General features: G+C 41.9%; 1 protein-coding gene across 2 annotated transcripts in view; it reads left to right on the forward strand.

The window, feature by feature from the left end:
• The window catches only part of STARD13 (StAR related lipid transfer domain containing 13), a 297,105-nt gene that overhangs the window by 163,954 nt on the left and 119,994 nt on the right, over positions 1-13,157 (forward strand). The window lies entirely within an intron of this gene.

Raw genomic sequence — 13,157 nt, forward strand, 5'->3', positions numbered from 1 at the left:
GGAAATTATATAGCCAAAAAGACAGAGTCAGCTTTCAAAGTGTCAGTAATCACCATTAACAAACATAACCGAATATATGTACATTGAACCTCTACTTGAATTTCTGCCACATGGTGAGGTGTTTGGGGTTTTGCCCAGTTTCTTTCCTGGGAAGAACTTTTACAGCTTTGTTATCAGTTAAAGATTTGTCCCTTTTTTTTTTTTTTTTTTTTTTTTTCCTGCCAGTTACATTAAGGAACATAAAGAGCAACTTTTCCAAAATCAGCAGAAACACTCTGGATTCTGATGTGAGGCTGGTTTGTATCTTCCTGACTTGACTCACTCCATCCGTCGCTCCTGAAAATAAAGAAGCATTAGTTTGTAGAGAGTCAGAAGCATATAGTTTTACATTAGCTTGGCAAATGGGTATTTTGGTAATTGCAGTTTCTCTCTATATATGTCCCTAACAGCTCCAAGTGCTTTTATTTCAGAACAAAACCAACAATTTGATTATGGCCTTAATTCAACAGAGCACTTAAATACTTTGTAAATGTAAATGGTTAAGTGTTTGACTCGTGGACTCATCTGTTTTATTACATTTAACCTCTAAACCAACAGCCTATTCTTTTAAAAAATATTATCTATTAAATCAGTGAGGTAGGATGCCTGAGTTCATCAGAAACATGAAGGTACCAGAACATCCATATTTCTGGTGTATAATAAAATAGAGGATACTATACTTAATCTGATTCCAATAGAAATCAAATACATTTCGGAATCTGGGTTAGACAAATAAAAACTGACCACCAAATAAAATTGACTCTGAAGCACCTGCTTTGTCTTGTACAAAACTATAAACATGCGTAATTACAAAACAGCCTAAGCTGGTTCTTTTAAAGGGACGCTGAGCAATAAGGACAGCAGGACAAGTGTAACAAAGCCAAGGTATATGCATTAATCGTGGCATGGCAGCATTTTAAAGAAACTATCAAATTCAGAGAGATTATGAAACAGCTGGGATAAATTGTAGGTAAGAATTGTTTTAAATCTCTGGATTCCAGGTCACAATAGAGGCTATAACACAAGGCACTCCCTTGCTCTTTCACTCCTTCATGTTGCTTTCTCTTAAGGGAGGATCATGACTTTTAGACGGCTGGAACCATTATCTCTTCTTTTATGGAGAGCATCAATTGGTGCAATCGTTAGGCATCTTGAAACTGGGAAGAAGTTTATTGCTGTGACAGATTGGGCAACATATGGAAGGAAGTAAGACATTCTCCAGAGACAGATTAAGTTTTTGCCAAGGCATTTTACTGAAATTTTGGAAAATAAACAGGTCATTAATTGGGTCCAGATTTAGCTACTGCAAATTGTGCAAAGATGTTGCAAACCAGATGCTTTCCTCTATTTGTTTTTACAACCTTTTCTATTTATGGATGCTCTTATTTAATGACTTATTTCTTTAATAGAGGGCATTTTTTTGCACCAGAAGTCTCATCTCTCAATTTTGCCAGTAGATGCCTGAGTAAAACATACATGTCCACAGAATTTCAGGGGATGAAACAGTAACATGATAAGTAGGAAATAATCAGTAGGAAGTTGTGGAATACAGTAGTTCTTATAAAGTTAACAGTTAATTCTTCCCTGGGTTCCTTAGCACATGGCAGTTTTCCATCTTTATGCAGACCCTGCTAGTGAAATGGTGGAAACAAAGACACTCATCCCAAGGACAGCATTCTAAGACTTGGCTTGCAGATGAAGGTGTGAATACAATCCATGTCAGTGTTTCCCTGGCTTTCCTGAGGTATGCAGCATAGCCACTGATGTACCTGTCAGCCCTGTTAAAGCACAGTTTCAACTTGATCTCCAGATCAAGGCTGGATCCAAAAATGGGAATGTAGCAGCCAAGTCAGCAAAGCTGTGCCAGCTGACAGAAATACTTGAGAAAAGAAATCTTCTATCCTTTTCCACTTATGTTTCTTTTAGTCCTTGGAGTGCAGGCATTATGTTATGCTATATCCACACAATCTTGATTCATGTTATAAATAACGTACAGGGTGGAAAGCATCTGCCCTGACTTGAAAGCAGTGAGTCTAGTGGGGATGCCTTCTAAAAGGATTGATCTAGTCACACGAGGTCGTTTACAGTCAAGACAGAAATAGGTACCTTTGAAAGCGAGTCCTGTCATCCTGAAATAGGTGTGTGAGACAAGAGGGATGAATTGCCCTCTGGTGGTGCTTATTTCTTCCCATAATCCTCACCAAGTGACAGCAGGAAAGACCTGCCTGCATCAGTGACAGGTGGGGAAAAAGCCACTTCTTCAGCTGCCACCTGAGTGCATTTGATATGGAAATCAGTGAGCCACTAGCACTGGAGAAGTTTAATTGTAGAGGTTGCTGCTTATAGCATCTGGCTTCGTTTTAATGTACCTGCTCAAGCAAGCAAAGCAGGAGATGGAGCTGACAAGGCACCTGTGCCTTCAGTGGCACTTGAACATGCACTTTAAGTTCTATGTTCCAGCAGTAACCAGCCCGTGTACCTGAACCCTGCATAAATTGTATTTATCCATTTCCATTTTATTCTGTGGAGTCAGATTGTGAATTACACATCTTTAGAAGACATACCAGATTTATCGTAATAAAAGCCATGTGATTGTATATGTGATCCCTGACTGGTTTAGCTAAGTAACAAGGGCAGCAGCCATGCAGATTTTGTACTGCATACTTTAAAGTGTGTTTTGAGGTTCATTTTTCAAACTACTAGTTAGTAATCCACTGTGTGAATATTTGTTGTACTTTGCACAGCGTCCTTGGTCAGAGCAAAAGTCCATCAGCCTCAGGTATACTGTTTTTCACAATAGTTACTAGTGAATACTTAGGAGGGAGTACAAGGACATTGCAGGCTTATGGTACGACCTCTTAGCTTCCAGGTTTCAGTAAATAGTTCTTTGCTGATGTTGTTAACAAGGCTGCCAATTGGGAACAAAGTTAAGAGGGAGGTTTCCGATGTGGCTGTGCACTTCCTAGCAGAGCTACACCTAAGCTGGTGAGACACAGAGTCTGTTTCCCGTTTGTAACCTTCTGGAGACGTGTAATCCCTCACATCACAATTGCTATTTTAAAAAGTTATTTTCAAATCATTCACAGGTGTCATGGCCAGAGTTGCCTCCCTGTCACATGAACTGTCACTAGTCTGAGCAAAGTGGGAACAAAGTTTATTTTTAAAGCAATTACGGGCTTACTAGTGGTTTGAAACGAAAATGTTCAGAACTCCATTTGGTTTTAATTTCTCATCCAACATATTATGTTTAATAACATATTAGGAACCAGCGAGTATATTATTTGTCATACGTTCCCCAGGACATAAAAGGAGGAAAAATAAGGACTGAAATATATGAATCTCTTGTTCATTCTTTTGCAATCCAAGTACAGAGTACATACAAAGTACTTTAAAGCCAATTCTGATCTCAGCTACACAAGTGCAAATCCCGAGCACCTATAGGGTAATCAATGATTTCTAGTTTGGAGTAAAAGGCCTCCACAGCGACACGGTCTGGAAACTCTTTTTTTCAAAACCCACTTTTGCCTTAATTTAATGTCCTTATAGCTGAGAAAAGCACTTACCTGTCAAAATCTAATTGAACAAGAGGGAAAAAAAAATCAGCAACCATAAAAGGACCAACCTTTTCCAAAGGTCAGGTGCAATTTCAGTTCTGCAATTTTTAGTTGCCCGACTTGAGAGACTTCAAAGAGGTCTTGTGTTCACACTTAGGAAACCAGCGCTCCCAGAAAGTCAGAGCTTTGCAAGTGTCATGGAAAATGGACCGAAGATGAGTAGTTCCTTTTGAAGGCATTTTTCCAGTAAAACTACATTCCATAAACATGGAGCAACACCTTAAACAGACACAACAAATGAGGAACACTGTGGGGTTGATTTGAAAGAGAGCTGTATATTCAAAAAGTGGGACAGGGAGGAAGCCTGGTAGAGGGATGTGATAGGATGCCAGGGTAAACACAGGGTAGACGGCAATATTTTCATCACACTGGAACTGAGAGTAAAAAAGAAATTGACGGCTGGTATGGACCTTGTCAACCAACTCTCTTGATCTGCCTATTTTGAAGAGAGGGGGAATCAACAGAGAAGAAGTTGTGGTAAGTGGCTGCTGAAGGAGGGTGTGCAAGGGAGTGTGTAGGTGTACAGAGCTTGAGAGAGGAGAGGTGGGGAAGGAGAGTATGTTCCAAGGCAGTACAGCTGATTTGGGGGGCGGGAGGGAGAAGGAGGGAATGTCTGCTGGAGAATAATTCACCCTGCCTGCACTGCTGCAGGTTTTAGGCTCTCTCTGGTCCTTCCTGCTCACTGGAAGCATTTTCCAAAGGCAGGTTGTGGGCAAGGAGAGGAGCAGGGTGGTGGCTGGCAAGGGAGCTATGGGAAGCCCTTTCCTCTGCTATTTGGCAGGTTTCCACGCAGTGTAAAAAAAAAAAAAAAAAAAAAAAAAGCACCTGTAGCTTGTTGGCCAAAATTACTTTATCCAGTGAGACACATCAGCTCTGCGGTGTCTATATAGCACAGTGCAAACTATGAGTTAAAAAAAAAGACAGCAAGAAAGAAACACAGGGTCTAGAAATGGAAGGCTTAAGTTGTGCACAGAGCAGTTGATTGTTGGGAGACACAAAATCCTGGTCAGGGACCTGTCCAATTCATTAGTATTTATTTATATTGTAAACTTCGACTGCTATTTATTGTGGAAGGTCTGCCAGGGATTACTGGGCTTTTATTTTAGAAAAAAATAAAATAGTAATAATAGTAAATATGTATATATATATATATAATCCTAAATCTTCTGATATGAAAGAATAGTAATTTGGGATTAAAAGCTATGGGCATCACACATTCTGTTTCAGACATACAGGGCAACTAATGTGCCGTACAGAGTACAGTAATTGTAATCTACAATTGCTGTAAATTATGCTAAATTCTAGCTTTGAGTCAGGGATAAGTGATACAGGCATATCCCATATCCCCCCTAGCTTCTTTATTTGTGAGGTTGCTAATTAGGCACCAGTATGACTGAAGTTATGCAGCCAGCTAGGTGTGCAGGTGTGTTGGTCACACTTGTAGTGACATGGTGGGTCATGCTTAGAGCTGGGCTAGTGACCAGATTCACTGCTCATCCATACTATTGTCTGTGCGGGACCTTTGCTGGGTTCTGGGATGCCCAAGCTGGTAATCTGAGGGAGGGAACAAAATGTCACGTGCAACCAGGGCACAGGCAAGCACATACCTGGATGCTGTGGGGACAGACCTCAGTTCTGTGCTGGATCCAATACCCTCACTCACCCTTGCAGCAACAGCACAGGACTGCCACATGTCAGGCCAGATGGTCCTGCACTGTACCCAGGATGCTGGCTCCCACAAGGCTTAGTTCAGTTTGCTTCATTAGCAAAATGGGAGAGGTGGAGGCAGAAAGGGTCACCAGCTGCTGCAGAGGGAATCCCTCCCAGGAACACTTGCCAGCCCACTGTAGCCTAAACTTCCACGATGCATCAGGCAAAACTCCAGCTTTCTTGGGTCTCCAAGAAGAGTAACCAGCAAAGGGATGGCTTTGCTGTACCCAGTGCCTGTCTCGGTGGGGATGGCTTGGGGACTGTAGAAATAAAGGACGCATTTTTAACTGTTAGTGAACAAAATGCTGTATATGCATAACCGTTAGTGAACAAAATGCTGTATATGCATCCTGCAGAGTATTTCCTTGCGTGCTAGGCTGCACTCCAGCCCTAGAGTCAAGACACAGTATATGGGTTAGTGCATATTGCTCTGTAGAGCCCCATGTACTAACACTACGTTCTTGCTACACAGTATTTATAAGATCTGATAACATGCATTTAATAACATATTGGGAAATCTGTGGCATTCTGCAAGTTTAGGCAATGTGTCTCATCTGAAGGAACTCACGACAGGTGTAGGACCATATTAAAGAAAATATTTATTTTCTCCTTGGTTCATGCAGTTACAGTAGACTTTAGCCTGCCTCCAGTGGACTGACATTGCTTGTAAGGAAAATTAATCTCTCTACAAAATTATATTTCCTTTTTTTTTTTTTTTTTTTTTTTTACATACAGCTTAAGCAAGGCAAAAATTACTGTTATCAGTCAGGAAATTGGTACAGAGAGAGGTTATACAACTTCTCTGAAGTCTTCCAGCAAGTGACTGCCAGCTAGCCCTGTGCCCTGACCATCGTGTCTGTCTGCCTCACTGGGCCAGAGACTGAAATCATGCAATAAATATTCATTGATTTCAAGCAGCCTGGAGATTTTCATGTTCCCATGCACCAGTCCCAGGCTGCTGTGTTTGAAATAGTGTTGCCAAGAGCTATTCTGTTCTGTCTTGGGGTTTTTTTTGGTTGGTTGGTTGTTTTTTTTTTAATTTTTACAAAATCTAACTTTGTCATTACCTCTTTAGCACAGGGACAAAAAACCCCTCTCTCAAAACCAGATCAAAATGTGAATATTTCCTCTTTTTCCCATTTCATCACCAAGATATTGGAGTCCTGTTGAAAAGAAAGTAAATAGCGAAGCCCTCACATGAAGGCTGCAAAGGCATGAACCTTCAACTGAAATAGGAATGTTTGCCTGTGACACCAGCAGTAGGGCTTTGTCGGGATTTACAATATATTTGGATAATGTAAGAAACTAAGTTTATCTAAACACTTTCTTATGTTATCACTGTATTATTCAAACACTTTGTTAGTGAGACTGGGAGATTAAGATATGTGTTAGCCCACCGCTACTTAAATATATTTACACAGTTCCTGTGGGTTTAGTTTTAGGAACTTGGGTATAAATTTAGCAGATGGAGTTCCACTAAGGGTATGGAAGCTATGTTTAGCTCATTCCTGTCGTAATACTCTCCAAATGCTTTGGCAGAGGAGGTCTGCCACCTGAAATTTCTTCTTCCCTTTTGACATCTATTTATTACCAATTTTTTTTTTTTTAATTTACTATTGAGAACCACTGTCTTTAGGGACTTCACACTATGGCATGCTGGCTATTCTTGGCTTGTGAAGAGTTCAGCTGAGGCCAGTGGAGTCTATATTTGTATGCTGGTGTGGTTTGACTGAGAAAAAAAACCCAGGTGTTTAAAACTAAACAGGACTGAGACCATAATGCCTAAATTAGCAGCCAGGCACTGGACGAAACAGCCAACCCCTTCCAATGACTTTACCCACTGGCCAGGAGCACCTGGTCCCTTCTAACCCCCTGGGAGAGCAGAAGGGACAGGAAGGTCACATCCTCTGAGGCCATCATTGTGGCTAAAGACCACTGGCTTACACTTCACCAGCAAATGTGACAAGAGGGCACAGAAAGGTTGTGCCCAGGGAATACTGGCTATTCCACAGGCCTCAGCCACAGACCACAGGAGCAGTTATTTTGATGCATTTATGCACTAGCAGTGCTGTTAGGATCCCGCTTTTACATAGTCCATGGGCTGGGTGTGGTTTGGTTAGCTCACTTAAGAATACAGACCAGCTACTCCAGGTCAGACCACAGCTCCATCCAACCCTGTACCATGCATCGGTCAGTGGGCAGACACCACTATTTTGGGAAAAATATAGCACTCAGATAAGCATGTAGTGATGCTGTATACGTTATATATCCTACCTGTGTTCATGTGGTTCAGGGAGGGTCCTGAGCCATGAGCTGGAATTTTGTGCTTAATGGCCCTTGCTGGATTTTTCTTCCAGGAATTTACTTAATCTTTTTTTTTAACTCTTCTAACTTCTGGCAGCCAGAGCATCCTCTAACAATGACTTCCAGGGATCAGCTACGCAAATATGAAGAAATATTTATGTTAGTTTGTTTTGAACCTGTCCCATGATCATTTCACTTACTGTTCTCAATTTCATCCACCATAAGAAAAAGCCCCAGCATTACCTTGTGGTGGGCAGACCTCTGTAATAGCATAATGATGTTTGTGGGTTTGCTCTCAATTACTTTTCTAAAAAGTTTTAAAATCCTCTTTGCTTTTTTTGTTCCTACTGAACACTTGTATTGGATTTTCATAAACCTATCCAAGATCTGTTTCCTCAGTGATAATAGCTCCATTAAATCTCATCACTATGCACTGTGTACCTCTAGGGTGTTTATTCTCTGGTGCATTTATCAGTGCTCAAAAGCTAGTTTTAATGCCTTCTCAATCAATATTGTAAGAATCTTCAATATTTCCAACCAATTTCTATTTTGACTGCCAGACCAATTTAGTATTGTCATTACATTTTGCCACCTCACTACTCAGTCCCTTGATAAAAATCATGTACAGATAGTGGGCAAAACAGGTTCCAGTGCTAATCTCCGCGGGAGTCCACCAGGAACCCCACCTCATTGTGAACATAGAATATTTATTACTACTTTTGTTTCCTGCCTTTAAGAAGCCATTAAGCTACAAGTGGCCTTTTCCTTTTTATTCCTGATAGCTGAGCTTCTTAGTCATCTCTTGGTAGAGGATCTTGGAGGAGCCTTTTTCAAAGCTGTTACTGTTCATTTTGTTGATTTAACATCCCTGAGCTCCTCTATGGGAGACCCGATGAGAAGAATCACTTCAGCTTTCTTGCCATGACCCTCATCGTCACTTTTTGCATGTGTCATTTCTGTAAGTTTGCCCGAATGGCTGGTGGGGCAGTTACCTCCCTTTTCTCCCTGCCATTCTTCATGCCCAAAAACGCACTACTGTTGTATGGAGCCTGCATATAATTTCTGATCCTCTGCTTGTATTAGAGCTGCCTTCCGTGGTTTGGCCAGGTAACTAGTGCTTTTGCAGTCAGGAGGAACATTTTTTATCAGTACTATCCACTGAATATTTGGGTCTTAAAATGCAAATGGATAGTCCTCTGGTGCTGGAATGGGGGCACTAGAACAGAGGGAAAGGGTGTAATGTATATTCAGAAGCCTTTTCTAGTTTGAAGATAAAGGGCATCTATAAGCCTGCCTTTCGTGCATAAGAAGAAGCCTCGCTTAGCAATATTAATTTTAAAATCTCACTATCAGACAGTTGACATAGCAGCTGACTTGCCTCTAAAACACGTCAGTATCAGGCTTTCCAGTGAAATGATCCTCTGTTGTAACGCCGTGCAGCTATTGGCCATCTCCATCTCACTTCCCAGCAATGCCTAAATCTCGCATAAACTGTTCTTTTGCCCCAGTCCAATTCCTGGCAGCCCCAGATGAGAAGCAGAGCCTCTACGCCCCGGCACAGCCTCAGGAAGACAGTAAAAGTGCAACTGAGCTGAAGGGAAGCATTTCTGGCTGCTCTGAAGACCCTGCTGTTTCATGCTCTGTATAAATGAGTTTGCAGCCTGTAGTAATCCCAGCTCAGCTCTCAAACAAATGTTTTGTTCAAACATAAAATATTTTTCCTAAACAGCAAGCAATGAACCTTTGTTTTGAAAAGGCCTGGTCCCAGAGATAGAATTCAAAACACATGACGTGAAAGCCCTGTCATAAACACAGCTTTGGGTTCCCCGCATATGACTTTTTTCTCTTCCTGAATTTGAGAAAGGGGGAATTGCTTACTGTTAACACGAGCTGCTGTGCAGCCATCTGTAAAGGCAGATATAGGTAAGAAATACAAGATGTGTAGGTAGGACAAGGATAAGATATGTGGATGGGACTCCAATATCCAATATGGGATATATTGCATATGTAGGATATTGGAGTTTGGCCATAATCCAAGAAATCCTGAACTATTCTTATACCTGCATAATTATAGAATGGAATCCAGAGATCAAGAAGTTAAAAGCACTTGCCTGATTTTTTTTCTTCTGTGACTTGGAAGCAAGAGTTTCCGGCTTCTTCTAACTACATGTCACTAATGTTAATAACAACTGTGCTCCTTTAGTGGCTGGGAAGCTGTGTCGTTCTCATAGGACCAGTGTTTTCAAATGAAGAGAAGCCATCAAGTTGCCATTTAATTTTGGATGTGATATAACGAGATAAGTGCAAGTAACAATAAAAGGGAAACAGGTCACTGCAGGAAGATAAGTGCCTGATTACTGTGTGAGAACTGCAGGTTCAATCCAAGCCCAAAGAACTCTGTGCCAGGTACAACATCATGGAGCTATCTCACAGTTAATTAGGGGGGGTGCATTATAAGATGTGAGCAGGCAGCCCTGTTATGTATATATATATGGGAATACAAGCGGGAAAGTGCAGTTCATCTCAATTTACCCTCAACTACCCCACTGCCTATACCGTTGCCTCATGTCTGTGTGAGTAATACCCTAAGGTCAAGGTGGTGTGTAGAAACTCACACTGTTTTGCTCAGAAAAGCCGGTCATAAGTGGATAATTTGTTATCAGGTATCTATTTTAGCATTTCTAGAGTACATCACACCATTCTCTCCAGCTACAGCACCCCACTGTTAGTGAAATGGAAAATCTCAAGTAATGCTTGTAATACTTTGGCATATATGTGTAGACCTGGGGAGTTTTTTCCCTGCAAATAGTTTACTCTTTCTTTCTCACACCACATGCAATTTCAGGGAGATAAGGTGGCAAAGAGACATAAAAATCAATGATCAGAAAATGAAGTGTTGCAGTTCTGCCTATGAATGCATACAGGGAAAAGTATACATCCTTGAGCTGACTTTGTCAGTTCCACTAATACCGTGCAGTTGTCGGTAGTGCTGTGCTGTATTAATAAGCTTTAAGCAAAGATTCCTGATCTTCCAGAAAATTTCAGTATCTGTCAAATGACCGATTGTCATGTTAGATGTGACATGTAGGTATTAGACTACAGATGTAAGTATGGACATTTCTGATCCAGATAAAAACAATCACGGATTCCAGCTGTGGTTTTATGAAGGAATCTCCATTCCTGCATGGATCAGTTGCAACACGGGAACGTGGGGCTGGGTTTCCATTTCATGGGCTGTGCTGCTGTCACAATGGGCAGCGAGTTCAGGTGTGTGGTGGAGCTCCCCTGCAGCCTTTGTGAAATGCACGGGGAAGCTTTTATTTTGAAATGCTTTTATGAGATGTATTAGCATAAAGTTCAGTGTTGGTATATTAACTCTTCCAAAAACAGTCTGTAGACTGAGACCAAAATACTAATTAGCACTCTTATATAACAGCTTAGGGTTCCGTAGTAGTTTTTGTCTGAAAGATTGACGGCCAAAGGGGTTTACTCATTGGAATGACGCATCTTTGAAAATAAACAGTGAGTGTCAAGGCAGTCACCAAACAAGGAGACAGTAATTTTAAAAGTATGCACTAAGGACTACTTCTTTCCTCCACCATGCACAATTTCAAGCACAGGAGCTTTCAAACAAGCACCGCTAGACCAGCTAACTCTTGTTGTTTCTTGTTTTATTTGACTACTATGCAAGTGATGGACTGGAGCCAAAGAATTCAGCCTCAGCAGCGGCAGCACTCGGCAGCACTGAGCCTGGAGCAGCCCTCTGGCTCTCAAGTTGTGCTTGGACCCTTGTGTCCGGGAGGAAGGGAAAGTCATTGCCGTGCAGAGAGGCTCCTCGTGCTGCCCTTTGTGACTGCTGAGATGTGCTGCTGGGGGAGCTGGGAGGGCAGCTCTGCCCGGTCACTTGGGATGTGGGAAAGATGGGCAGCCACGGGGGCACTGGAGCTGGTGCTTTGCTATCTGTTACAAGCATATAACTGAGCTTGTTGAGCCGTTAATGGACTTGTTCCCTAGTCAATACCTTACCTGGGCTCTTGCTTTGATTTTTGTTTCTTTGGGCTGGCTTTTGAAACATTACATTTCTATCAAACTGCCTCCTAGTCTTTGGAAATACTGCAAGGAAGAATGCAGAATCCCATTAGCTGAAAAAGTCAATGCATTTTCCAACAGAAAAAGAAATCCCTATGAAAATTTAAACAGAGTGCTATGAAATGTTAATAATTGCTTTTTCCACTAGCAGTAGCATTTTATAAGTAGAATTAGATCAAAGGACTGTAGATTAATCAAATAAGAATTTCTCTGTATGGTGGTAATGTCTCTTTGGATAAATACCGTGCACATCATTGACACTGGGGAGTCTCTGGGATATTTATTCTTCAAAAGACAGCAGCTGAGTGACTGACACACTGACTCGGCAAGCTGGGGTGGGGATGGAAACCATCCCGTCCTGGCTGCTCAGGCTCTCTCCCCATGCACCTGCGCAGGAATCCTGCCTCTCCACTTTGCACAGCAAGGCACAGAGGAGACTGGTTGTTCCCACTCCCTGGCTGCCAGCGACCAGCCCTGTTTGGGAGTATAGATGGTAGTGGTGCCACCTCTTTCGTCTTGAGTTTGAAGTCCCTGATGGGAGTCTCAGGGAAGACCACAGAGCCACACCTGGAGCAAAAACCAGCAAGTACAGGACTTGTGGGTACTGTAGATGGTAATAACAGGTAATGGAGGATTTCAGTCTAGAGCTTTCATTTTAAATTTCTAGTACCCAGAATTATATTTCTCCATTTTATGGCACTGGAAAAGTCACACGTTGATTAGGAATAAAATTCATGAGGTGTACTGAGAACAGATTGCATTGCAGTAAAAATCTACCCTAAGGAGTTTGCATGGAGTGAAATTTTAATGAATAATTGTGAATGAGACAACTGTCCTTTCTTCCCTTCACATTTAGGTGCCTACCTTTGCAAGCTGCCTGACCCTGTCCTTTATACTGAGGCAGGTCCCAGGCAACGCCACTCCACAGCCCTGCCCTGGTGGGCAGCCACCTACCTCCAGGCTGAGGGTGGGAGGAGAGCTCTGTCATACAAAGGTGCGTCATGACATATTGTTGGCCTCGAGGCCGGAGAACAGGACACAGAGCCTTCTGAGTCCCACTATTGCCAGTTTGTGCTTGGGAAGTTAATCTCCAGGGCTGTGAAATGACTTCCCGTGAGCCAGTGGCGCTCCTATCGGAAACCGTCTTGATCACAAAACTACCTGGCAAGAGCTGTGCTCCCTTAGAAATCAGCTCATGCTAGGGGTATATTAAACCAAAATATTAGTATTTTCAAGTGTAATGGAAAATGGTTTGACAGGCGTACTAGGAGGGCCTTTTTAGTATATTTTTACTCAGATTGGCTTCCCACTTGCTGTTGAAAATGGCAGTGTTCTGCTTCCATTTCATTAACTGAAGAAATGGCATGTTTTGCAAACTCAGTGTTGGTAAGACTGAATGAA

The sequence above is a fragment of the Falco peregrinus genome, chromosome 4 (genome assembly GCF_023634155.1).
Source record: "Falco peregrinus isolate bFalPer1 chromosome 4, bFalPer1.pri, whole genome shotgun sequence".
Lineage (NCBI taxonomy): Eukaryota > Metazoa > Chordata > Aves > Falconiformes > Falconidae > Falco > Falco peregrinus.